At 46.1% G+C, this 25073-nt stretch overlaps 1 protein-coding gene across 1 annotated transcript in view; it reads left to right on the top strand.

Annotated features, from left to right (window-relative positions):
* The window catches only part of LOC147748440 (potassium channel subfamily T member 2-like), an 834500-nt gene that overhangs the window by 700249 nt on the left and 109178 nt on the right, over positions 1-25073 (top strand). The window lies entirely within an intron of this gene.

Here is a 25073-nt window from a genome sequence, read left to right as displayed (position 1 = left end):
CTTCTCCCCGTCCGTTGGCCGATGTGACACGGGACACGGAGGGTTGTTGTTCTCCGGCTCCGTACTCGGAGCCTGCTGGGTCGGCTCAGCGCTTCCATCCCTTTCTGTTCGCCACCAAAGAGAAAGCGCAATGTCAGCAGTTCTGCACGTTGGAATTTCAAAGGCGGCACTCGCTCTGCAACACTTTTTGTCATGAGTGGAACTGTGCTCTTCTATATGCCTTTCCGCATATACCACTTCTGCCCAGAGTGCAGAAGAAGATCAAGCTCCACCGGGCCCAAGTCATTCTTGTGGCTCCGGACTGGGCACGAAGAGTCTGGTATCCTGAGCTATATAGCATGGCCATCGATGCTCTGATCAGACTGCCTCTTTGGAAGGATCTTCTGTTGCAACAGCAAGGGATGGTCCTCCAGCCGAACCTGTCCAGCCTCCACCTTCTAGCGTGGAGATTGAGCAGCGACAGTTGACAGCTTTTGACCTCCCTCCCGAAGTCTGCACTGTCATCTTGGCAGCCCGGTGTCCCTCTACTAAAACAGTTTACGTATGTAGATGGAACAAATTTGTGGCATGGTGTGCAGCAAAGGCTGTGGATCCCCTTTCTGCTCCTCTTTCTGAAGTTCTCCTCTTCATACTGTCTTTGGTCCAACAGGGCTCTGCTGTGGGCACCCTTAAAGGCTATCTTTTGGCCATTTCGGCCTTTCTTCGCCTTCCTGATCAGCCTTCTCTTTTCAAGTCCCCTGTTGTAAATAGGTTTCTTAAGGGCATTACTCACCTCTTTCCTCCTATTCATTTCATAATGCCCCAGTGGGACTTGAATCTTGTCTTAACTTACCTTATGTGCGCTCCTTTCGAGCCACTACATAATTGTCCTCTCAGACTCTTGACTTTAAAAACTACTTTTCTGGTTGCCATCACCTCTGCTTGCAGGGTGACTGAGCTTCAGGCGCTATCTTCTAAATCTCCTTTCCTTGCTGTCCATCCGGACATGGTTGTCCTTCGAATTAGGCCTTTTTTTCTACCCAAAGTTACCTCTTTCCACATAAGACCATCACTTTGCCCACCTTCTTCCCACCCACATGCTTCCAAGGAGGAGGAAAGACTCCACCGTCTGGATCCAAAACATGCATTATCATTTTATCTGGATCGCACAAAATAGTTCTGGGTGGATGATCAACTCTTTGTTGGCTATGTGGGCACCAAGAAAGAGCAGGCTGTGCAAAAATGGACCATCTCTTGATGGGTTGTCCTGTGCATTAAGATCTGTTACTCCTTTTCGAAAAAGGAGCCTCCGGTAGGACTGTGCACCCATTCCACTAGGGCGATGGCAGCCACTAGTGCTTTGAGACGTGGAGTCCCCCTCAGTGACATCTGCCAGGCAGCAACGTGGGCATCACTGCACACGTTCAATAAACATTACTGCCTGGATAGTCAATTCCGGAGAGACAGCTTCTTTGACCGTTCAGTTCTCCAGGTCTTTCTGGTGTGAACTTAGTTTGTAGACCCACCTCCAGGGTTGGTATTGCTGGGGTATCTATTCTAAGGTAAGGAATCTATAACTAATAGTCTCTTTCAGATTAACAAGTTCCTTACCATCGGTAACAATATATCTGTAAGAGACATATATTAGTTATAGATTCCTTACCGCCCCACTCATCCCCCCCTTTCTGCAAGCTTACTTCTCGAGTAAGGGACTTCCTTCCAGGGCCCTAGTTCTGTGCACCAGTGGTCAGTGTCTCGCATGGCTCTGCGCTTCTGGCGTGGAATGTCGTGTAAAAGAAGGGATGTCAGCGCACAGGGGCAGCGTCTAAGTAGATACAGCGAAGTCATCCCGCCGATCACAACGCTGATGACGAACGTGGAGTCGACTGACGCCACCTACTGACGTGCAGGGGTACTGCTGAGAAAAAAATTCTCTGGATCCAGTCTGATGCCTGGAGGCAATTCTAAGGTAAGGAATCTATAACTAACCTATGTCTCTTACACATATTTCATTACCGAAGGTAAGTAACTTGTTCTAATGTGCCAAGACCTTAAGAACGTGGCTCATAGAGTTACAGAGGTGGAAAACTGTATTCAATTGGTGGAGGATGAGATGATGATGCTAAAGAAACGGGTATCTAAATTACCGTCATCTACTGCGGTCCTAGAGGCCCAGGTGGAAGACATGGAAAACAGATCACGCAGGAATAATCTCTACTTTGTGGAATTTGCAGAGGGGGTGGAAGCAACCAATGGTGGAAACATTTCTGGAGAGTTGGCTGGGATCCTTGATTCTAGACACAGAGCTGTCCCCCTGGTTTGCCGTGAGAGAGCCAATAGATCGCTGGCCCAGTGGCTCCCTCGGGGGCCCCGGCACACCCATTAATTGCAAGAATGTTAAATTACTGGAACAGAGAGGCTATCCTTTGTGCAGCTTGCAAGCTGCCGGACCTCCATTTTGAAAATGCCCACCTCATGTTCTTCCCGGACAACACAAGGGTGGTGCAGCAGAAATGGCAGTTCTTTGATAAGGTTAAGCAGAAGCTCCGGGCCTTTAACCATCCCTACATGTTGTTGTTCCCAGCTAGACTCAAGGTACTTTTCAATTCACCAGCATATTTTTGGGAAACGCCGGAATAGGTGTGGGAATGGGCCACGGAACAAGCGGCTTTATCCCAGAAGGGAAGAGTTGGTCCGTCGACCTCGCCAGCATCGGGGTGCGCCCCAGAGTGCCCCGTAGCCACAGCATAGAAGGCACACATGGTTGAGAAGAGCTAGAGCTTGGGTCTGGGGGCGGGAGACCCTTTTGGACTCGGAGACGGAACAGGACAATATTGTTGAGGATCAAGCAACGGCATGGCCTCGAGACGGGGAGGAGACAGTATCCCTCAGTTGCGACTCACAGTTGATCCCGCAATGAAGGAGTCACCCTAGGCATTCGTTGATTGCTGACTTTTCTCCCCTTCAAGGACTACTTGGTTTCGTTTGTGGGAGCGAAGCGGGGGCATGTGTAGTGTGTATGGGAGTGGAATGGGTGACATTCCCAAGTTGGGGACAGGAGTAGTTCAAAACCCAGGTGAGAGAAACATGGGGTGGGGGAGCGAGAAGGGGATGCTTTTGTGTTGTTCAGATTGTATGTGTTTAGTTTGTTGAGTCCCACGCCTGTCTGATGTTGCCCCAGCAAATGCTGAGAGAGATGCCCCGAATCAGTGAATGGTTCCTCGTTACCAGCAAGAATGTTACCAGTTTGATAGATGACTCAGCCTAATAGTGCAGCAATTATGTTCCTCTTATGTAATATAGTAGATACTCTCCAGATTTTGTGCTTCTCCAGGAGACTCACTTACTTGGTAATACTTGCCGCTGCCTCCAGAGGGGCAAGTACAAGGTGTTGGCACATGCATGGTTCACTAGGGGCTTAGGTGGTGTGGCGATACTGTTCAAGAAGGGTCTGCCCTTTCAGACAGAATGCCAATGGGTGGCCTAGAGGTTAGCTATGTGGCAGTATGGGGGGTGTGGGGCTAGAAATCGCTCCTTCTCGCCAATGTTTATGCCCCACTGTGGCTTCAGGAATGATTGTTGGATGCGCTTGGCCCAATCCTGTTGGACGCAACCTGTGATCTGCATTGTGGTGGGAGACTTTAATGCTATTATGGACTGGGATATGGATAGGCATACCTCCCTTCTGTTGTGAGTAGGGAAACTCGACCAGGCTGGTGAATTTTGCCAGTGCCCTGGGGTTAGTCTATGTGTGGTACTACCTACACCCGACTGACAGACAATACTCCTTCCTATCCGAAATCCATGGAACATTGACACTCTTAGATTACATATTCTTCAACTCCATGAAAGGCTATGGGTAAGAGAGGTGCGATACTTGGCCCGTGGGATATTGGACCATTCATCTTTACTGGTTCACTTAGAGCCCAGTCATGTGATGGGCAGCAGAGTTGGCAGCTGGATGCATGGGCTCTGCAGAATGGTGAGATCACCATGGCCCAGGGGGGGATGCTCGCCTGTATTTTGAAGAGGATGAGTGATCTGTGGCCTCACTGGCTACCCTATGGGAGTCCTATAAGACAGTCCTCAGAGATAAGGCACAGAACGCGATTGCCCAAAGAAAAAGGAAGCATAAGAAGTGGATGCTCCGACTGGATCAATGGCTCCTCTTACTGGAGGCAATCTGGGCATATGGGGCACAAACAGCAAACCTATTAGGCACTGAAGGCCACGAGGTGGGAATAATATGGACTGGTGACTATCTGGGGGTTCAGAGAAAACTGTGCGATATGACGGACAAGGATGGCCTAGTTTGGGAGAAGATAGAAGATGGTGCATTGGGTGACGGTGGTGCGGATGGCAAACGCAGACTTAGCGCAGACCAATATGGGATATCGCGGGCATTCGCACACTACTACCATACGCTGTATGCCCCCCACAGGACCGGTTGAATGAGGACATTGAGGCTTTCCTTGGGGAGGTCCCGATATTGGATGAGATAGACCATGTGGACCTAGAGGTGGCCTTGGAGAAGGTGGGTGCAATGTTGCAAGCAATGTTACCGGGGAAGATGCCAGGGGCAAACGGATTCCCAGTGGAACTCTATAAGTGCTTTGGCTCACTCCTTAATCCGCACCTCCTCAAACTGTTTGAGGCAGCGCATGACAAGGGTGCGCTAACACAGGATCTCAATTAAACAATAATAGTAGTTATCCATAAGGAAGGGAGACCGGCAAACTCCTGTTCCTCATATCTGCCTGTATCATTGCTTATTACAGAAAGTAAGATCTTAGCCAAGATTCCAGCCACCCGTCTTATGTATGTGATTACAGGCCTGGTCCACCCAGACCAGATGGGTTTTATGCTGGGACGACCTACACGGCTAAATCTAAGGTGCTTACAACTGTGGTTGGATAAGCTCAAAGCTGATAGCGAACCCCGGGCGATACTGTCCATAGACGCAGAGAAATCGTTTGATACCAGTGATTGGTGGTATTTGGTAGGAGTGTTGAAGTGTTTTAGTTTCGGGCCTCGGTTTTGTCGCTGGGTGGCACTCCTTTATAGGGTGCTCATTGCAGCGGTCCAGGGAAATGGGGCCATGTCAGAACCCTTCCTCCTTGAGCGTGGCACAAGACTGGGGTGCCCCCTGTCGCCCCTGCTGTTTGCACTCTATCTGGAGCCATTAGTGTTCTGGGTGCAACGTAGGGTTGACATTGCAGGGTTTCCTCAGGTGACGAGTGCACCGGAAACAGTGCCCCTTTATGTGGATGAGATGTTGTTCTATGTATCTGACCCTGGCTGGTCACTCCCGGCGGTATTGTAGGTGTTTCAGGTCTTGGAATCTTACACAGAGTACTGCACTAACTGGGATAAGTTTGTGCTGGGAGAATACGAGGGTCAGCAGCCCACACTGGGTGCCTTCAGGCAGACTAGAATAGCCTTTAAATATTTGGGCATAGAGGTCATGCTGGGAAGAGAGTCGTTTTTGGACCTCAATTTGGGATGAGTGATGGAGGGCTTTCGAGCAGATGTGTAGCAGTGGCCAGTGCTCCCCTTGACTCTCAGGGTTCGGGCAGTGTAGTGTAAGATTTCCCTGCCCAAGCTCCTCTACGTGCTACAGAATACTCCCTTTCCAGTCCCAGAATACGATTTCTTCTGCCTTGATCCCACACTTAGGACCCTCCTCTGGAACGGGGGTATCTCCAGAGTGGTGCAACAGAATCTGTATGTCTTGGCCTACAATGAGGAACTCGCGCTCCCAGATATGCGAGCGTATCACACAGCGGTGCAATTACAGGTGCATGGGGGCACTGTCCATAGGATGAGCCAGCCTACCACCACGTCTATGGGAGGGATACTCTCCCTCAGCCCACCCGAGCAATGTTGGGGGCATGGGATGAGGCAGTGCAGAATTTGGGTTGGCAGGGGAAGTGCACACTGGTTACTCCCTTGTGGAGAAGCACAACTTTATCAGAGGAGGGGAGGGGGTCTCATGGGATTCCAACATTGGGAGAATCTTGGGATAGAGACAGTGGGTCACTTGGTGTCTCCAGGGGGTGAGCTTAAAACGTTTGAGATGCTGCATCAGCAATACAACCTGGCCCCCACATAGCAATACTGCTTTTGAGATATCAACAGTGATGTCATCAGTGATGTCCCTGACCATGTCATGAGTGATGTAATATGTGCAGTAATAAGCAGTGCATTGTGGGGGGGGGCATAAGTTATAGTTAGCTCAGGTAACTATAACAGCTGAATTTCTATGGTTTTGTATGAGTGAAATCTGAGCCTAACTATAATGTTGCTGTAACCTTTGATTTTGCCATGAATTTCTAAGTTTTTTAAAAATTCTATTCCCTAACTATAATGCCTATGTAACTTTTGTTTTTTTCAGAGAATTTGTACGTAATTTTTTTTTAACCTGAAACCTTTGAGAGTGGGCGTATAAGTAGCTGTATAGATTGGTGAGTGGGTGTGTGAGAGCCTGTCTGGGTCTGTGAGTGCCTTTGAGTGGATCTTTGAGTGCTTGTATGAGTGGGTCTGAGTGAGTCCCTATGTGGTGGGTGTGTGAGAGCCTGTATGGGTCTCTGAGTGGGCCTTTATGTGGTTGCATGGGTCTTCGACAACCAACCCGGAGTCCAACCCACCCAACCTTCTGCCGTACCTTCACCCCCCTTGAACATCCTTAATGACTGGAACCCAATCTCCACTGAGGACACCATTCGCCTGATGAACTCCATCCACTCAGGATCCCCCACAGATCCATGCCCCCACCACATCTTCAACAAAGCAGACTCCATCATAGCACCACACCTCCGAGACGTCATCAACTGCTCCCTCAATTCCGCCACCTTCCCGGAAAGCTGGAAACACGCCGAGCTCAGCGCCCTTCTGAAAAAACCCACAGCGGACCCCACCGAACTCAAAAACTACCGCCCCATCTCGCTCCTTCCATTCCCGGCCAAAGTCATCGAGAAAGCTGTCAACAACCAGCTCGCCGCCTTCCTCGAAACCAACAAATCCCTCGACTCATCACAATCCGGCTTCCGAGCCAAACACAGCACTGAGACCGCACTCATCGCAGCAACAGACGACATTCGAACTCTACTGGACAATGGAGACACAGTCGCCCTCATCCTCCTCGACCTCTCCGCAGCCTTCGACACAGTCTGTCATAGCACCCTGTTACAACGCCTCAGAAACACCGGAATCCAAGGAAAGGCACTGGAATGGATCACCTCGTTCCTTGCCGGAAGAACACAGAGAGTCCGCCTCCCACCATTCAAATCAGAGGCCACTGAAGTCATTTGCGGCGTGCCACAAGGATCTTCACTCAGCCCTACCCTCTTCAACGTATACATGAGCCCCCTCGCAGCCATCGCACGCCAACACAACCTCAACATCATCTCCTACGCTGATGACACTCAACTGATCCTCTCACTCACCAATGACCCTAGCACCGCCAAAACCATCCTACATGAAGGAATGAAAGAAGTAGCCGAGTGGATGAAGCACAGCCGTCTGAAACGGAATTCAGACAAAACAGAAGTCCTTATCTTAGGTACCTCCCCTCCGCCTGGGACGACTCTTGGTGGCCAGCGGCCCTAGGAAATGCACCCATCCCGACGGACCACGCACGGAACCTGGGCGTCATCCTGGACTCCTCACTCTCGATGACCAGACAAGTCAACGCCGTTTCTTCGTCTTGCTTCAACATTCTTCGCATGCTCAAAAAAACATTTAGCTGGATCCCCACCGAAACAAGAAAAACTGTCACCCACGCACTGGTTACAAGCCGCCTGGACTACGGAAACACCCTATACGCCGGTACCACCGCAAAACTTCAGAATAAACTCCAACGCATCCAGAACGCATCAGCCAGACTCATACTAGACGTCCCGCGTAAAGACCACATTTCTGGTCATCTGAAAGACCTCCACTGGCTCCCCGTCAATAAGAGGATAACATTCCGCCTCCTAAACCACGCACACAAGGCACTTTACGATCTTGGACCCGAATGCCTCAACACTTGACTTTCCTTCTACACCCCCCCGCCACCTACGCTCTTCCAATCAAGCCCTTGCTGCTGTACCTCGCATCAACAAAACCACCATGGGAGGAAGATCCTTCTCCTACCTGGTGGCTAAATCCTGGAACTCACTTCCCATTCAACTGCGCCTCACTCAGAACCACCTAGCTTTCAGAAAGCAACTTAAAACCTGGATATTCGACAAGTAATTCCCCACCCCTCCTCTAGCGCCTTGAGACCCTCTGGGTATGTAGCGCGCTATATAAATTCTTTGACTTGACTTGACTTGACTTGTGAGTGCCTTGTGGGTCTGTGAGGGCCTGTGTATGTCTGTGAATGGCTGTGTGGGTCTGCGAGTGGCTGTGTGGGTCTGTGAATGGGTGTGTTAGCGGCACTATGTGTGAGGGGGTGTGAGTGTGTGTGTGGGACTGTGAGTGGGTGAGTGCGTGCCTCTCTGAGTCTGTGAGTGGCACTATGGCTCTGTGGGTGGGTGAGTGCCTGTGTGGGTCCGTGAGTGGTATTATGGGGCTGTCATTGGGTATGTGAATGCTTGTGTGGATTTGTGAGTGGATGTGTGAGTTTGTGAGTGATTCTGTGGATTATGTCATGAGTGATGTCATTTGAGATTTCAACAGTGATGTCACTGACCATGTCATGAGTGATGTAATATGTGCGATCATAATAAGTGCATTGCATGGGCATAAGTTATAATTAGCTCAGGTAACAATATCTGCTGACTTTCTATGGTTTTGTATGAGTCTAACTATAACATCCCTGTAACCTTTGGTTTTTCCTGTGAATTTCTAAGGTTTTTTAAATTCAATTTCCTAACTGTAACCTTCCTGTAATCTTTGTTTTTCCAGTACATTTCTAAGGTTTTTTAAATTATATATCCTAACTATAATGTCCCTGTAACCTTTGGTGTTTTTAGTGAAATTCTTCATTTTTTATAATTGTATTTCTTAACTGTAACCTCTCACCTTTGAGAGTGGGTGTGTAAGTTGCTGTATAGGTTGGTGAGTGGTGTATGAGTGGCTGTAGAGGTCTGTGAGTGAGTGTGTGGCTGACTATATGGTCTGTGAGTGGATATTTACGTGGCTGTATGGGTCTGTGAGTAGCTGTTACTGGGTGTGTGAGTGACTGTATGGGTTTGTGAGTGTCCTAGTGGGTGTTTGAGTGGGTGTGTCTGTGAGTAGGTCTGTGAGTGCCTGTGTGGGTTTGTGAGTGAGTGTGTGAGTGCCTCTGTTGGCCTGTGAGTGCCTGTGCGACTGCCAGTGCAGGTCTGAGTAGGTCTGTGGGTGCCTGTGTGGGTGTGTGAGTGGGTCTGTGAGTGGCGCTATTGGTCTATGAGTGGGTGTGAAAGTGTCTGTGTGGGTCTGTGAGTGGGTATGTGAGTGCTTGTCTGGGTCTGTGAGTGGGTCCAGGAGTGGCACTATGGGTCTGTGAGTGGGTGTGTGAGTGCTTGTATGGGTCTGTGAGTGGGTGTGTCAGTGGCACTGTGAGTCTGTGATTGGCTGTGTGAGTGCATGAGGATCTGAGTGGATATGTGAGTGACTGTGTGGGTATGTGAATGGGTGTGTGAGTGGTTGTGTACGTCTGTGAGTGGCTGTGTGGATCTGTGAGTGGGTTTATGAGTGCTTGAGTAGGTGTGTAAGTGGCACTATGGATCTGTGGGTGGCTGTGTGAGTGCCTGTGTGGGTCTGTGAGTGGGTGTGCCATTGTGTGAGTCTGTGATTGGGTCTGATAGTGGCTGTGTGGGTCTGTGTGTGGGTCTGTGACTGGTTGAGTGGGTCTGTGAGTGGCTGTTTGAGTGCCTGTGTGTGTCTGTGAGTGGGTGTGTGAGTGGTGCTATGGATTTTGGACATTTGCATACTTAGGATATTTAAAGGGGAGAGCCATGGACTCTGCTCTCACCAGGAGAGGACAAGAAAGAAACCACTTGTAACACTCACTACAGATCAGATTGGCTCTAATAGATCACCAATACATTCACCTCCATTAAGGATTTCATATCGTTTTTCAAAGTGGAATATGAGAGGAAACACACTTGCTTTGCCTTTGTGAAGCCCAAGAAGTTAGGATCATTTGTGATTTACAGAAAGGGAGTTTCAACTGGGGCATCTGCAATGTTTATATTTGTAAGTGATTCCCATTGAGGTTTAATTTGTGTGAAATGAGCATCATGTCCAGAATAAAACCTCGAAAATGAGTACCCTGCTGGAGTACTTTCTCCTGGGGCCTGGCCAATAATTAAAGGGGAGGGGCCATGCGGCCCCTCCCAGTGCCAATTTCAGCCCCAGGGAACCCATCCTCTGAGACCCTGCCTCTTGATGTTGGGTGCCCTGGAGCCCACCCAGGGCACCCAGAGTGCAGCATTGGGGACTAAAGGGTATGGCCTCAATGCCCCTGCGGTCCCTACCTGCTGTCGGTCTCCAGCGGAAGCCAGCATTGCTCCCACAATGCTGCTCCCTGCATGTGGAGGCAATTTTTTCATCTGCTTTCCTGCCTGCTTGACCCTGGGCAGGAAAACAAATGGAAATCCTTTCCCAGTGAGCGGGAGCAGTTTTCCTGCTGCTGCCCACTGGGAGCAGACTTACTGTTTGGTCTCACTTGGCTAGAGCTGTCAAAACTCCCGCAAAGCGAGAGCAAACAGGTTTACCCGGGAGGGAGGGCACACCGAGACATAAAGAGCCGGCCCCGGGGAGTGGGAGTCCCTAGGGCAATTAATTGCTCCAGAAGGGGACCATGCTGCCCTCCTACTTTTAAATTGCAGGGCCTGCCCAGGGGAGGTGGTGGCTCCCAGGGCCAAATACGGCCCGGAGGGGGGTCATGCACCCCCTCCTTTATTTTGTATTTCTGGCCCCAAGGAGGTCATGGTCCCCAGGAGCCTACAGGGCCATGGTGGGGGGTCCATGTGCCCCCTCCTCCAATTAACTATTGAAGCCCCGATTAGGTGGTGGTCCCCGGTGCATTTAATAGCCTCAGGTGGGGGGTCCACACTGCCCCCTCCAATAAAATAACCAAGCCCTGGGGAGGTGGGGCACGTGTGCCCCCTCCCTACATATATTTGGGAATGCCCTCGGGACCTGGCCCACCCGGGGGCTGAAATATAAACAAGCGAGGGAGACTGCACTCTTTTTTTTTCCCTGGGAAAACTCATCACCAGGCTCAGGGGATCAGGATATTTCTACCCTGCCCCCTTTTCTTTATTTTTAAGTTTTTGTTTGGGACCCTGCTGAATCCAAGTCCCAAAATGGCTGCCAACACTTCCTGGTTGAAGTATTGGCAGCCAATAGGATTTCTGCATGAGATCGGTGGGATTCGCGGAGGGTTTGCGCCTCTAGCGATTCAAATTTGTTTTTCTTTTAATAATTCCAAAACTACTGAATGGATTTACAGCAAATAACAAAAAGAGAGCTCTTTCTGGACCAAAATCTAGCTTTCTGCCAAATTAGGTGTAATTCCGTCCAGCAGTTTGGCTGTAGTTGCATCTAAAATCCCTATGTGGAGTTGCATGGGGAAAAAGTGTTCTGCCCCCCTCCCCCTTTTGCTCAGCTCCCGCTTCACGAATCACCTGATATTTTTAAACACAGAAGCTAAACTTAGTGCCCTGCTAATTTTCTAAATTTCGTGAAGATTCGTCACATGGCAAAGTTATGGCAAAACAAAAAACGTTTTTCCTATGGAAATTAGGTCCTAACTATAACTACCTACTTTCTTAATGCAGCGCCAGGCCTGGCAGCAGCGGTGCATGCTCCGACATGAGCTTCGATTCAACAGCAAGGTTCACTGTTTACTGGCTTCCGGAAAAAAGAAATGTGCACTCCAGTATAGCTTGCATGTGAAATTTTATTAATTAATCCATGGTATGTGTAGAAAATGCACAAACTCCTAAAGCATTTTGGCGATCAAGTCGCCTTCATCACGGGTAGGTGCTTCCTCATAGTGAATGGTTAAATAGAAAATTTTACGTCATTGAGGTAACAATATAACCATAAACAAAGGTCTACTTGTTGGTGGAACATCCTGTGGCTGAAGCTCGTCATGTTGGAATGCTTCCAATTGCAAAGTTTATAATTGCACCAGAATTTACCTGAGATGTTTGCAAATATTACCTAAAGGAATCAATGATAATTAATGTGTTATGTACATATTATTAAAGCATTGGCACAAAAAATAATCACCAAAGCAAAACCGTTTTTTTTGCTCAGCCACTCTGTATGTGCAGACAGAGTGGTGCCTTTGGGAGTTCACTGGAGCTCTTACACACACCTTGTGTGAGATGTTTGACTAAGTTAAATATGTGGGGATACAAACACAAGTTATCAGACTATGTAGCCCATTTGGGTAGATTTGAGCATGTATTTCCTTCTTCTTATATGCTAACAAGATATGACAAGGTTTTGTGTGTGCAACTGTGCTAATAAAATATATTTTGACATTCACAAGAAAATAAATTGTTGACACATTACACTTCCTGAAAATCAAGGAAAATAAAACACTCAGAGTAATATGCACTGATGGTGCTTTTTCTCATTAATGTCAATTTAAAGCGCTTCTGAAGGACCAGGAGCAGTATTAATACCCCGAGGATTTAGTAGCTTCTCAACTGTATCTAGCCAACAAATGTATAATGCGAACCGTAAATCAAATGAGGCCTTACAATGAAAATGGGACAAATATTATAAGGAAACCATGAAGGTGTATTTAAAGTTCAAATAAATAGTTCAAATCAATCAGTTTGACATTTTAAACACGAGATAGAAGAAAATTCAGAATAAAATACAGGAAATAATCTAACTTAACCAGGTATAGTTCAGTTCTAGTAAATACATCAAAAGTCATGGATCAGAGGTCATACTGACGTGGTACTGCCTCCTAAAAGTCACCCAAGATGGGGCTGCTGTTAAAATTTGGTTTACAATGGAAGTCATACATTCAGTACAAATGTGCAAGAGTCACACGGTTTGAACCAATCACATTAGAGAGTCAGATCACATTCTTAAAATTATCCCACAGATTCACTTAAAGCCGTCTCCATTCTTGGTGCTCTTCAGACACCTACATTGCTAATGCAAATGTTGTTACTCAATATGCAATGACAAGTTCTCATGAAGAATCACACCGTGGTCCCAATAGGTAAGTCTTTGGAATTAATTCATTCTCATGGGAACAGCGTGCTACTGGACTCTAAGGGAAAGAAACACCGTTCTGTACCTTGGAAAGTGACATTACATATCAAAACAGTGTTTACAAACTTGCATCTGATTGAATAGTCTGTATGCTGGGTAAAACAGAAGTGAAAAGATGACTGTGTAGTGAAAGAGAACTGCAAATAGAGTTAGCCATTTTGAATTTGAGGGCTACACTGATACAAGTTAGAATAAATGTAATCAGCTTCACATACATGCCATTTATTATCACATTATTACTATTATATATTTAAAAAACGTTTATCAGCACCCAGTGGCGTAACAAAACTTGAGGTTGCCCCCCCCCCCCCTGCAAAGGACATGCAGGGGGGCCCCCACTCTTCGACCCAGTCCGAAGCTCTCTGGCCCGGGGCCTGCCAGTGCCAGAGGGGGCCCCTAGAGTTCGGGAGCCCCCCTCCCCCCTGCACTGCGGGGGCTGCAAGAGCGTTTTTTGCGCCACTGTCAGCACCTTCTGAGGTATTATTTTACTAATTGTAAAAGAGCTCATGGTGTAAACGTAACAGTACAACCTAAAATTGTTGTCAAGATAGCAAGCTTCTGTCGCTCGAAGCAATGAAGATCTTAATTCTTAAATCTCTCAGCAATGTAACTTGTAGTTTTGCAGTCACACAACCTGTGAGTTTGTGAATCAAAGGGTTTACAATTGCAAAACATTTTAGTACATCAGGCTCTGACTCTGTTTCTCTGGCTCACTGATTAGCAATTTACCTCTCTCTTCTTCGCTCTCATTCCCCCTTGCTCACATCTCGCCTTCCTCTATTCTCTTAATGTCTTACTTTTGCCGCCGCCTAGTTTCTGCCTCCCACATGCTGATGTGCTTCCTGTGCCATGTGTGGCACAGCCTCTCCACCATTAGCCCAAGTGCCCATACAAGAGACGCTTTTAGAAGAAACAACTTGTGCTGACACGCCCTTGATTCACAGATCAGTCTCAAACAACCCTTATTTAGGGTGTAACCTAGTGTAACTCATCTTATTGATTAAAACATGAAAGGACCTCCTCCTTACAAAACGTTCATCCACCAGAATCAACGCAGAAAGATGGGCCCCCCTACAGAATAAGATGAGGTGCCAGAGTCTCCCAAGTCTCACAAGCATTTCTCGGCCTTTGACTGAATGGAGGGGTGCCTAGTGTTGGGAGCCCCTTAAAAGGTGGTGGCCTTCCTGCACTGGAGGGGCTGCAGGAGCCTGATTTATGCCCCGCCATAACCCTGACAATAGAAGTCCAAACTAAGGCATCATCACAACACAAACAATTCTCTGCCTTCTGCCAGTGTGGAATCTGTATCACTCTTGACGCTTCTGCATCTCTTCCCTGGGCTACTTATAAGAACTCAGAAGTGATCAGGGCAAAATATCACCTGGATTTGGACCAGGATCACTCACCAGTGCTTTGTTTATCTCAGACCTGTATGCCAGGAGATTAGTGCCCCTTTCCTAACCATATAGCTCACGCCTGAGCATCTGAACTCAATTTGTACCCAATGCACGGCTCTCACACTGATGTGCGGTCCAGGCCATGAACAGTTCTCTAAGGTTGAGAAGTCTGAACCAAGGAACCTCTTTAGATTTGTTAGGTTTAGAAAAAGTCTGAAACCCCATCTCTTCTTTACTCCCTTTGGTCAGTCAAACCTGCATTGGACTACCAAGACCTTGCCTGCCATTTTATCATCTCTCCGTCTGTCGGTTGAGTGAGACCATCCAACACCCATGAAATGTCCAGGCTTCTCTATCTAACTTGAGACCTGGCTAATCCCAGTCAGTTAAATGACGTGTTTCTGCTTAGTGCCTTGGCGCCATTTTCAGGGTATCTGTTTTTTTTACAGTTATCTCACCTTCATTCAGTCAGTGGACTACTGAAAGACATCTTCTACCTCTGCGGGCCATCTCTGTCAGTACTCCACACATAAACCATCCTTCAGGCTTTTCCGGGCTTATGTTCGACACTCTGATCAGTTTCATGTTTTTTCTCTTACTACCCCCTTACCTCCTGGAGGTCTGAGATGGCTCATTCTATGCGCAGTGCCTTGCAAACAACATGAAATAAATCAAGAAATGACAATCCAGTCGAGAGAGAATAATGCAGCTGAGATTGCCTCTGGAGTCAAAGTATTTTTTAGTATTATTATTAACATCCCTGAAGAGGGGGTTGTGGCCCACGAGCAACCACCAATAATAAATAGGGAAGTTGCTGCTAAGAAAATGTTTATGGGATTGACTGATCAAGGCTGTGTACTGTTGGGCATTGTAAGGACTAATTCTACTGGGATCTATAGTGGGAACCCCACCCCCCTAAATCAGGTTCCAGAAGTCCGAGGTCAGCAGGTAAATGAGGTTCCTGCACGTGTGGTAGAGTTGGGTAATATTATGGCCGTAATAGAGAATCTCAACTGGTCTGTTACTCCTCATTGTGAGGATATTGTTGAAACTATTGTCTCTGACAATGAGGAAGACCTGTCCGTGCAGCTTGAGATAGGGGATTCTACTTTAGTCCCTGAATGTAACAAGGTACCCATAGCACAGGGGTTAAAGATCCTCTCCTGGAATATCGCTGGCTTGAGTGCCAAAATGGATCTTCCTGATGGAGTGAATTTGTGGACATCCATAAGATTTGTCTCTTTCAGGAAACATGGGCACTGAAACCCATGCATAGAGTGGAGTTTGTCACATATTGTAAACCTGCGGTACAGGGTGCAAGGGGAAGGCCAACAGGTGGGCTGAGTATCTGGGTTGGTGTGCACCTAGACTGTACAGTTAGGATGATTGAAACTAAATGCCTTGATATTCTTTGTATTATTCTCTCACTCTCTAATTTTCTAAAGGTGGCTATTATTAATGTCTACTCCCGTCCGGTTAGGTATGGTCAGACTTCGCAGGTGTTAGACCACCTTTTTTTCCTTCTTTCTATGTTACCGGATGGAGTTGTTCCCATTATCGGTGGGGACTTCAATTGTCACGTTGAACCCTTGAATACTGTTTATGACTCTGTTACGAGTGATGAGGATTCGTCGTGGGGAATCCCAGTGTGTAACCACTACCCAGTAAGGGCTTGGACCCCTCTAGCTTTGCAATTGACCACCCTTACTCTCAGTTATTCCCTGAGAACATGTTATGGTCGCTTATCTGCTGATAACCCAGGGAAAACACTTTTGAGAGGATAGGTCATTCCTCCGCAATAGATTATATCCTGATCAAAGTGGAGATGTGGTATAGGATTGTAAACTTCCTAGTACATCCACGTGCCGAAAGTGATCATAACCCGTTGGTTGTCACCTTGGAGTGGCACCACCCGGCAGAGGGGCAGGCTGCGACGACCTCCCCTCCTCCTGCATTGCTTTCTGTTGATGGAGGCAGAAGGATTCGTTGGGGCACCTTTTTGCAATCTCCAGAGGCGAAGGCGTCCCTGTATAATTTAATTATACCTTTTTTAGTTAAGGCAAGTGTACTTGCAGATAGTAATGGTACCATCGATTTGTTAGAAGCGCTAGGGGAAAACCATGTGGCTATGGTCAATACTCTAGCTCCGTTCTTTTATAGTGTATCAACCCGTAAAAAAACCCTAACAGAACTAATAACCTTTGGTACAATAGGGCATGTAAAGAGGCAAAGAAAGCCCTCCTGACCCACTTTTGACAGAGTGACACAGTACGAATAAGGGAGGCTAGAGCATCTTTTAAAAAATGTATTTTAGAAGCAAAAGCAGAATGGGAAATTGACAGGTGGCAGGTGATGCAGAAAGCCCTAGAAGATAAGGATACTAGAGGATTTTGGAACCTGGTAAAAAATGGAACGACCGATGGCAGGAATGCCATCGAACCAAACCTCGTGGAGGAGGTTTGGCGCTCTCATTTTGAACCGTTGTATTCCAAGCCTCGAGTAGAAGTTATTCCGACGGGGCGTCGACCATTGATCTTATCTCTGTACTGCAGGTAGATATACCCCTTTGTTCACTGGCTGAGGTTACAGTGGCCCTGTCGAAAGTTCTCCCAAATAAGGCACCCGGATTGGAAAGGATCCCTGGAGACCTGTTTAAATCTAAATTGGTGGTATGGGGTCCATATCTGCAGTGCCTATTTAATGCAATTCTTCGCGGCCTGACACCCCTGCAAACATGGGCAGGTGCGTAGATTATTCCCATCCATAAAAAAGGCTCTCCCTTAGATCCGGCAAACTATAGGCCAAGCAACCTCATTGATGTAACGCAAAAGATATTTGCTCGGGTCCTCTTGGAAAGACTGCAGAGTTGGATGGATGACCATAATATACTTACTACTTTGCAAGCGGAATTTAGGTCTAAAACCTCCACTATAAACCAGTTGTTTAGACTTCAATTAATCTACTGGAAAACGATATTGTTGGAGGGAGGTTCTCACTATCTAACGTTTGTGGACCTCAAATCTGCATTTGATATGGTAGATAGAGACCAATTGTGGGATCTTTTGCTTGAAATGGGGGCCCCAGTCTATCTTTGTGAACAGCTCAAACGCTTACATGAAGGGTCATTTGCTAAAATAAGATTTGGGAAAAGCGGGGAACTCTCTGCGCCATTCCCGGTAGAGAAGGGAGTGAGACAAGGTTGTGTGCTCGCACCAACTCTTTTCTCCCTCTTCCTAAATGGACTTATTAATGACCTTTTAGCCGTCAAAGATATAGACTTGCCAAAACTTGCTAACCGCAGAATTCCTGCGTTAATGTTTGCGGATGACATGCTGCTTCTGTCTAAAACACCTATGGGGATGCAGCGTGTCCTAGATTAATTTAGCGCGATTTGCAAAACAAGGAATTTGGAGGTCAACATTTTGAAAACAAAGTATATGGTCTTTCACGCAGATTTCACCAACTGTCCCCACCCCAAAATGGATTTAAGATATCTTGAATGGGTGCCCGTTTTTGATTATTTGGGTCTTACTTTGAATAAGAGAATGGAATGGGTCCACAGATCTCTAAGGCGAACCTAAAATTAATTCAAGCAAGTGGCGGAATTTCGAAAGTGTATAGTAGTTGTGCGGCTAAAGTCATTGGCCCACCAGCTGAAATATATAAGGTTCAGATAAGGGCTGCTTCCTTATATGGTGCAGAACTTTGGGGCCACTGCTCAACTAATAGTTTGACTGTCACTGAAAATCGCTTCCTAAGGAACCTACTGGGCTTACCCCAGAGTACCCCTTTAATCCCACTGAGGATGGACCTGGGAATTCGTCCCATCGCTTACCTGATTGCCTCCCATCCACTACTCTATTGGCGTCGGTTATGGAGTATGCCAGAGTTGGTGGACTATAGAGAAGAACTGAAGTCGGTCATGTCAACCTTGGGGGCGGGTAAGATCCCCTGGCTGTCATTCATTAGGGAAACTGCCTGTGAAATAGGGAGAAGCGATTTGTGGTCTGCCCCAGAGGAGACTTGTACTGCTATCTCTAAAAAATTATTATTAACCTCTGCCTTGAAGGAATTTAGACTGACAACAATCATGCAAACAACAGAGTCATCAAGTTTAACCTCTAGATTTCTGGATGTTAAATCACATTATACTCTGGAGCCAGCTTTAGATATGATACAACCCCTTGTAGCCAAGAAACAGTTTGACCAATTCAGGCACGGGACGCTCCCCCTTTTTGCATTTACTAATAAGTGTGTGGGAGCTAACAAACTTTTATGTCCCGGGTGCAACGAGAAAGAAGAGACGGAGATCCATGTGATCTTTTTTTGTCGAGCATACAATTTATCCAGATCAAAATGGATTCTTCAACTCTGTAAGAATTTAGGAGCAAGGAACTACAGAGAGGACTATAGATTACTAAATTATGACACGTATCCGGTTGTTGTTGTTGCCATAGCAACATTTTTATTTGCTATGTGGTGCAAGCGCAGATGTTTAGTGAGATGTTTGGATTAGGAATTAGTGTGCGTCGCTTTCCTAATGATGAATTTCCTGACCCCAAAAGGTATTAATCGATGTTGTAATTTTTTACTATTCACGTTAGCTTATTTATTTTTTTATCTAAACTTTTATTATTTTTTATGATGGTATTATTTTAATCTGATTTTAAAGACTGCTATCTACTTGCTCCTCCCTAAAAGCCACCAAGGGCCAAACCTAAGAAGGGGTGCTTTTCTTTTTTTTCAAATTTTGCATAGCCTCTGTTACCAAGGGTTTAAATGTGTAAAAAATAATTATTGAAATTGATTACACCATGTGAAAAGCTATCTTATGTCCTTTCTGAAAACTAAGTGATTTTTATTGTGCTTTTTTGGCAGTGCTGCCGAAATAAAGTTTTTTTGACTTGTAAACTTGTATTATTATTAACACATGGCATTCAGCCTTGGAGAGCGAAAGCTCGTTTAGGCAGACCTAAAAATTGAAAGTCCTTCACGGCAATTGTGACCATGGCAACATCCTCTGGACCGGGCCGCACCTTAAGGATGTGGCCATGTTTGTACAAAATGACGTGGGTTCGAAATGTGATATTGTTATCTTGTTCTTTCCATTTGATGCAAGGCTGTCCACAATGTTTGCTTTCACAGCTTGACTGTATTATTTGGACTTATGAATTGATTGCAAAGATTTTACTATTGGTGCCAGTAACACCCAGGGCTCCAGAGGTTTGGCACACGGCTCGACACCTTTAGGTGCCACATTGTGCGAAACACTTGTCTGAATTTCCAGGATGTGGTTGTCTCATTCTCGGCGCCTGAGTGCTTTGTGTTTTATCAATTTCCTTGGTAAACCTGACCCGAAAAAAATATAAAATATTGACGTAGCAGGAGATGGCACACGTGACACCACATACCTAATATGGAGTTTAGAGGTAATAAAACCCACCTTATTCTAGAGGAAGTGCTACATCCAGCATTGGAATTGTATACAGCATTTAGGTTATAGGACGGCCAAACAGTATCTCTGCAGCAAGCACATTAAATCACCGAGCTATCTGACCTAGATTCGAGCCATGTCTTGAGCGAGCAGTGCAAGTGGATCAATCAGAATATAGTATGGGCCACGGGTTACCTCATTAGTTTTTGAAAAGCTCCAACCATCCCATTACAATAAAAATTTAGATTTTTTTATATATGTGAATTAAATACAATATTTCATCATTTGTCTATTTGACGAATGCTTGTTTCTGCATTTTTGTGCATGATTTTGCTATTCAAAATATCAAAATTGTTTAGGCCAGGTTCCTCGGCTTCCAGTATTGACTAGGCGGGGGTCTCCGGATTCCAATAATGATTAAGTGGGGCTCAGCAGAAGTCAAACGGTTCACAATTACTGGCCTAATGCAAAAGCTGGCAACATCTTTAGAAGCAGTTGTGTTGGTGCTCCTCAAACCTGGCTGTAGAACCCATGCCTTTTCAGCAATGGTACCGACATACAGCTCTATCAGAACACCCAGTGCTTAATTTGAGTCAGTGGTTTACGGTGCACAGAACTGGCAGTTAATTGCAAACAGTAGCACTTATGACAATCTGCCACTTGGTGGTGATGTTTGTCTAATTTAGAGGTGAGCACAACAGTTGTTTATTAATAAAGTTTATTACAGGTAGAACTGATAACAAGATGGTGATTGAAGGAGAACCAAAGCACTAGAGTTCTGCACCTCTGAGTTTGACTAAACTTTTATAGTGGTATTTGCATCCTACTCCACTCTTACTTCATGCACACAATCTTCCGGCAGAGGGTTCTGAGTAGCCATGAGAGAAACCAGTTCACTCCAGGTTTTCTAGGGGGAGATTTTGGGCTACAGTTGCCTGTGCTGCTGTACCTGTCCTGTTTAGGAACACTGTGTAGGCACTGCTGCAATCTCTGCTGCATCTGTCCTTTCTAAGTAAGGCTTGCACTGCTGCCGCCTGTGTGGCACCGGTTCCGTGTGTGAATGAAGCTTGCAATGCTGCAGTCTCTGCTGCTTCTGTCCTTTGTAAGTAAGGCTTGCGCTGTTGCTGCCCGTGTGGCACCTGTTCTGTGTAGCAAAAAAGCTTGCATTGCTACAGTCTCTGCTCAATCGTCTTTTGTAAGTGAGGCTTGCACGGCTGCTGCCTGCGTGGCATCTGTTCTGCGCGTGAATGAAACTTGCACTGTTGCAGCTGGTGCTGTACCGATATGAGTGAAACTAGAACAACTCTAATCTGAGTTATGATGTTTCTGTGCATAATTGAAGCTTTACCTGTTCTGTCTACCCGAAGCTTGCACTGCTGCTATTGGTGCAGTGCTGATGTGACTAAGGTTTGAGAGCTGCAATCCACGCTGTGCTGTTTCTATGCGTAAGTGAAGCTTGAACCAGAGCCAACTGTGATGGATCTGATTTTTCTTAACTGAAGCTTACTGTACATCTATGTGAGTGAAGCTTGAACAGCTACAATCTGTCCTGTACCTTTTCAGTGCATAAACGAAGCTTCAACCGGTGGCAACTGTACAGTACCTGTTCTTTGTGTGAATGAAGCTTGTACTATTGTAATTTGTGCCATATATGTTCTGTAACTGAGTAAAAGACTGCACTGCTGCAGTCCACACTGTACCTGTTCAGTGAATTACTGATGCTTGCGCGGCTGCCAATTGTGCTGTGTCTACGTGAGTGAAGCTTGAACAGCTGTCATCTGCACATTTCTGTTTCTGTGCATAAGTGAACTTTGAACTGGTCAATTGTGTTTTATCTGAAGCCTGAATAGCTGCAATCTGTGCAGTGCATTTTCAGTGCTTAAGTGAGCCTGAACTGATGCCAACTTTGTTATATCTATTCTTGCCATGTTGCAGTTGATGCTGTACCTATGTGAGTGAAGCTTGAATAGCTACAGTATTTCCTATGCTTTTTCTGTGCACAAGTGAAGCTTGAACGTGTGTGTGTGTGTGAAGCTTGTGCTGCTTCTGTGCATGTTCCATTCTTTCTTTTCAAGTGAATCTTGCACTGCCACAGCCCAGGTGATACATATTCTCTGTCATACTGGAGCTCGAAGAAATGTTTTTAAGACATTAAAAACAATTGTTTTTGGACGTGCTCTTTAGCTTCAGCACTATGCATGCATACTATTTTATTGGACATTTGCACTGATTACAAACCCCCTACTACAGTCAGCGTGTTACAAACCCCCCTAGGTAGAGGAATACAATCCACGCCTTCCCATACTGCCCTGCGCACAAACACTTGCATCAAACACCCGGCTATGGATGCCACTGAGCAATTTGTCATTGTATGTTTTATGAGTTCCTTATTAAATCTGCCTTAAACACAGTTTGGATTATTAATCCAAAAATGAGCTACTGCACGGGAATGGTAGAACAAATATTGGAAGGAGAAGAAACAATGCTATTAAATATTAAATCTGTTTTTTCAAACGAATGTTTTATGTCCCCGGTGTTAGTCTTCCACTGCCTGAGGCAAAGGCTGGCAGCTGCTTTGGAGGCCGCTCTGTCGGAGCTCCCCTGCCTCCTCAGCGGTGAGACCCACACACAGCTGTGCGTGCGCACCTCACCCCTGGCCTGCCACGCGCCGGTTCTCACAAACCTCCGTGTCCTGCCCTGCTGCCTGCCTGTGTGCTTTGATACCAAACCTCACGCTCTGACACAGCAGCGCAGCCTGACTCTTGAGCAACGCGTGCCCCCACATGGCTCTGCCAGGTCCCCTCAATCTTGCTGCTTAGCTAGGGGTGTTGAGCGCCAGGACTAGACCTGGGCGGTAAATTCCGTTCTGCTTGCGGAATTCTGGTAATTTTGCATTCCCCAGAAAACGCGGAATTGCCAAAAATTCCGTGATCCGCGTCTTCGTGGAATTTTTTGCTTGTTTGCGCTTTCAAAATGTGTGTTCATGAGATATTTCTCCCCGAGCACGCAAACAGCGTTCGCGAACAGGAAAAAAGCATCGCGAATGGGCGTAACAAGCAATTCTGCGTGTTTACGGAACATTTGCGTGCTCACTGAGATTTTTCACCGTTTTGCAGAGCTTTGCATAGCGCGACTATGCAAATTCCGCCCACTCCTAGCCAGGACATCAAGGAACAACCCACCTCGCCTGGCCCTCGCACCTTCACAGGCTGAGCTGGATAGCCATGTGGTCTTTGATCAGAGCTCATGTGCTAGAATGTACAACCTGAGAGCTGCACTTCACCTTTGAGGGGTTCTTTACTGCCTTCCACACAATCGTGAAAGAGGGTCACGAGGAACGCAGGTAGAAACTGGCTTGCTGCAGGCAGTGTATGAAAGTGCAAGACAATTTTTCACTGCTGCTGCCTGTGATGCTGTTCATGCTGTACCTGGGCTTTGGTTTTATCCAGGCGTCGATTGATGCTGTCTATGCTGTACCTTTTCTGTGTGTGTGATGCTTGCGCCATTGCTGCCAGGTGGTACCCATTCCTCGCCATGTACCACACTCACACTGATCAACATGGCCAAGCAATACTCATTATTTTAATCAGTTGCTGCATGGCAACTGTGTAATCTTTTTTAAATGAACTGTTGCAAGATTTTATTTTATTACCGTCTAGGGAGCGTTTCGGCTCTGTTAAATAATTTATCATACAGCCTTCATCAGGGCATGTGGTAAATATCATTCATATCTGACGAGGCATAGATTATCCTCCTCCTTATAACACATAAAGGAACCAGTCATAAAATAATAGCCTGGGTAAATCAGGTTCATGCATATTTTTATCTTGAGTTCACATAGTTCTGATGAACTGACTAAATTGCATACAATGGATAATTAATCTGAGCACTAGGGATGAAGCCTCTTTTGCCACAGTATGTGATATTTAAATATAATGTTTTTATGGAGCATTTCTGGTGTATGGTTCTCCTATTTTTTTCTTGAGTATTTTATCCGTCATTGCTGAATAGATCACTTCATCATATATCTCTTGCTACTTCATGGGACATAACATTTCTCTGGATAGTAAATTAATCCTTAACTTTACTTAATGGCACACTTTTCATTACTGTCAAAGCAATAGCCAATGGTCCTTCTAACCATTAGACCTCAAGAGATGAGTTCATAAAAAAGTCTCCCTTAGAAACAGATATGAGAAGAATTCAACAGAGTGCTCTAAATGCAGCCTTCAGATCTGTTTGTAGCCTGCTTGATATAGCCTCCACAACTGGACACAGGGGGTCAGAGGGGCTTCTGTAGCTGGCTACAGTGTGGTAGATGCAGTCTTCAGCAATGGACACAGTGTGCCAGTGGGAGTTAAAACTGGGCACAATGTGCTAGTGAGTTCCCCCGGGAGCCTCTAAAACTGGACACACTGTGCCAGTGGGAGTCACTAAAACTAGATATTTTTAAAAGGGAACTTTTAAGTGGCCATATTTATCGCACCCCATAAATAATGCCCCCTTGGGTATTGTTAATCTTTAGGTGCAACAGACATAACTGGGGCACTGGTAAAGAGCCCCTAAATGTAGAATTATTGTCAAAGATAATTCTTTCAGCAAATCTTCGAATTCGAGATTTGATTTCTACATTATCTATAAAAAAAATAATAAAGAAATAAAGAGAGCTTGCTGCTCCCTTGCTGTCTTGTTAGTCAATATAAAAGGGATTTAGGATCCAAATAATGTCAAACTTTCCCGTCTTTTGCTTGGGCATGCAAGGAATTTAGCCACTGTTCGTGTTATCTCCGAACTTTCCTTACCAGGATTTATAACTTTTGTTACTTATTTTGGGGCATATTAGCAAGGCGGGGCTATGAAATTATCGCCGCTTTTGCGTCAGTTTTCTGGGGCAAAGCAGCAATAATGTAATCGCCTTATCAGCAAAGACACGCTATCGCGTGTTTTGATGATTTAGCGCCCCTTACAACAACGCCCAGCTTTGCATCTCTAATGAGATGCAAAGTGGGCGTTCCGTGCCAAAATAACTGGAGAAATGTCGC

Source organism: Lissotriton vulgaris, chromosome 1_1 (genome assembly GCF_964263255.1).
Source record: "Lissotriton vulgaris chromosome 1_1, aLisVul1.2, whole genome shotgun sequence".
Classification (NCBI taxonomy): domain Eukaryota; kingdom Metazoa; phylum Chordata; class Amphibia; order Caudata; family Salamandridae; genus Lissotriton; species Lissotriton vulgaris.
Note: the sequence above shows the minus strand (reverse complement) of the source record. Positions and strands in the feature narration are given on the sequence as shown.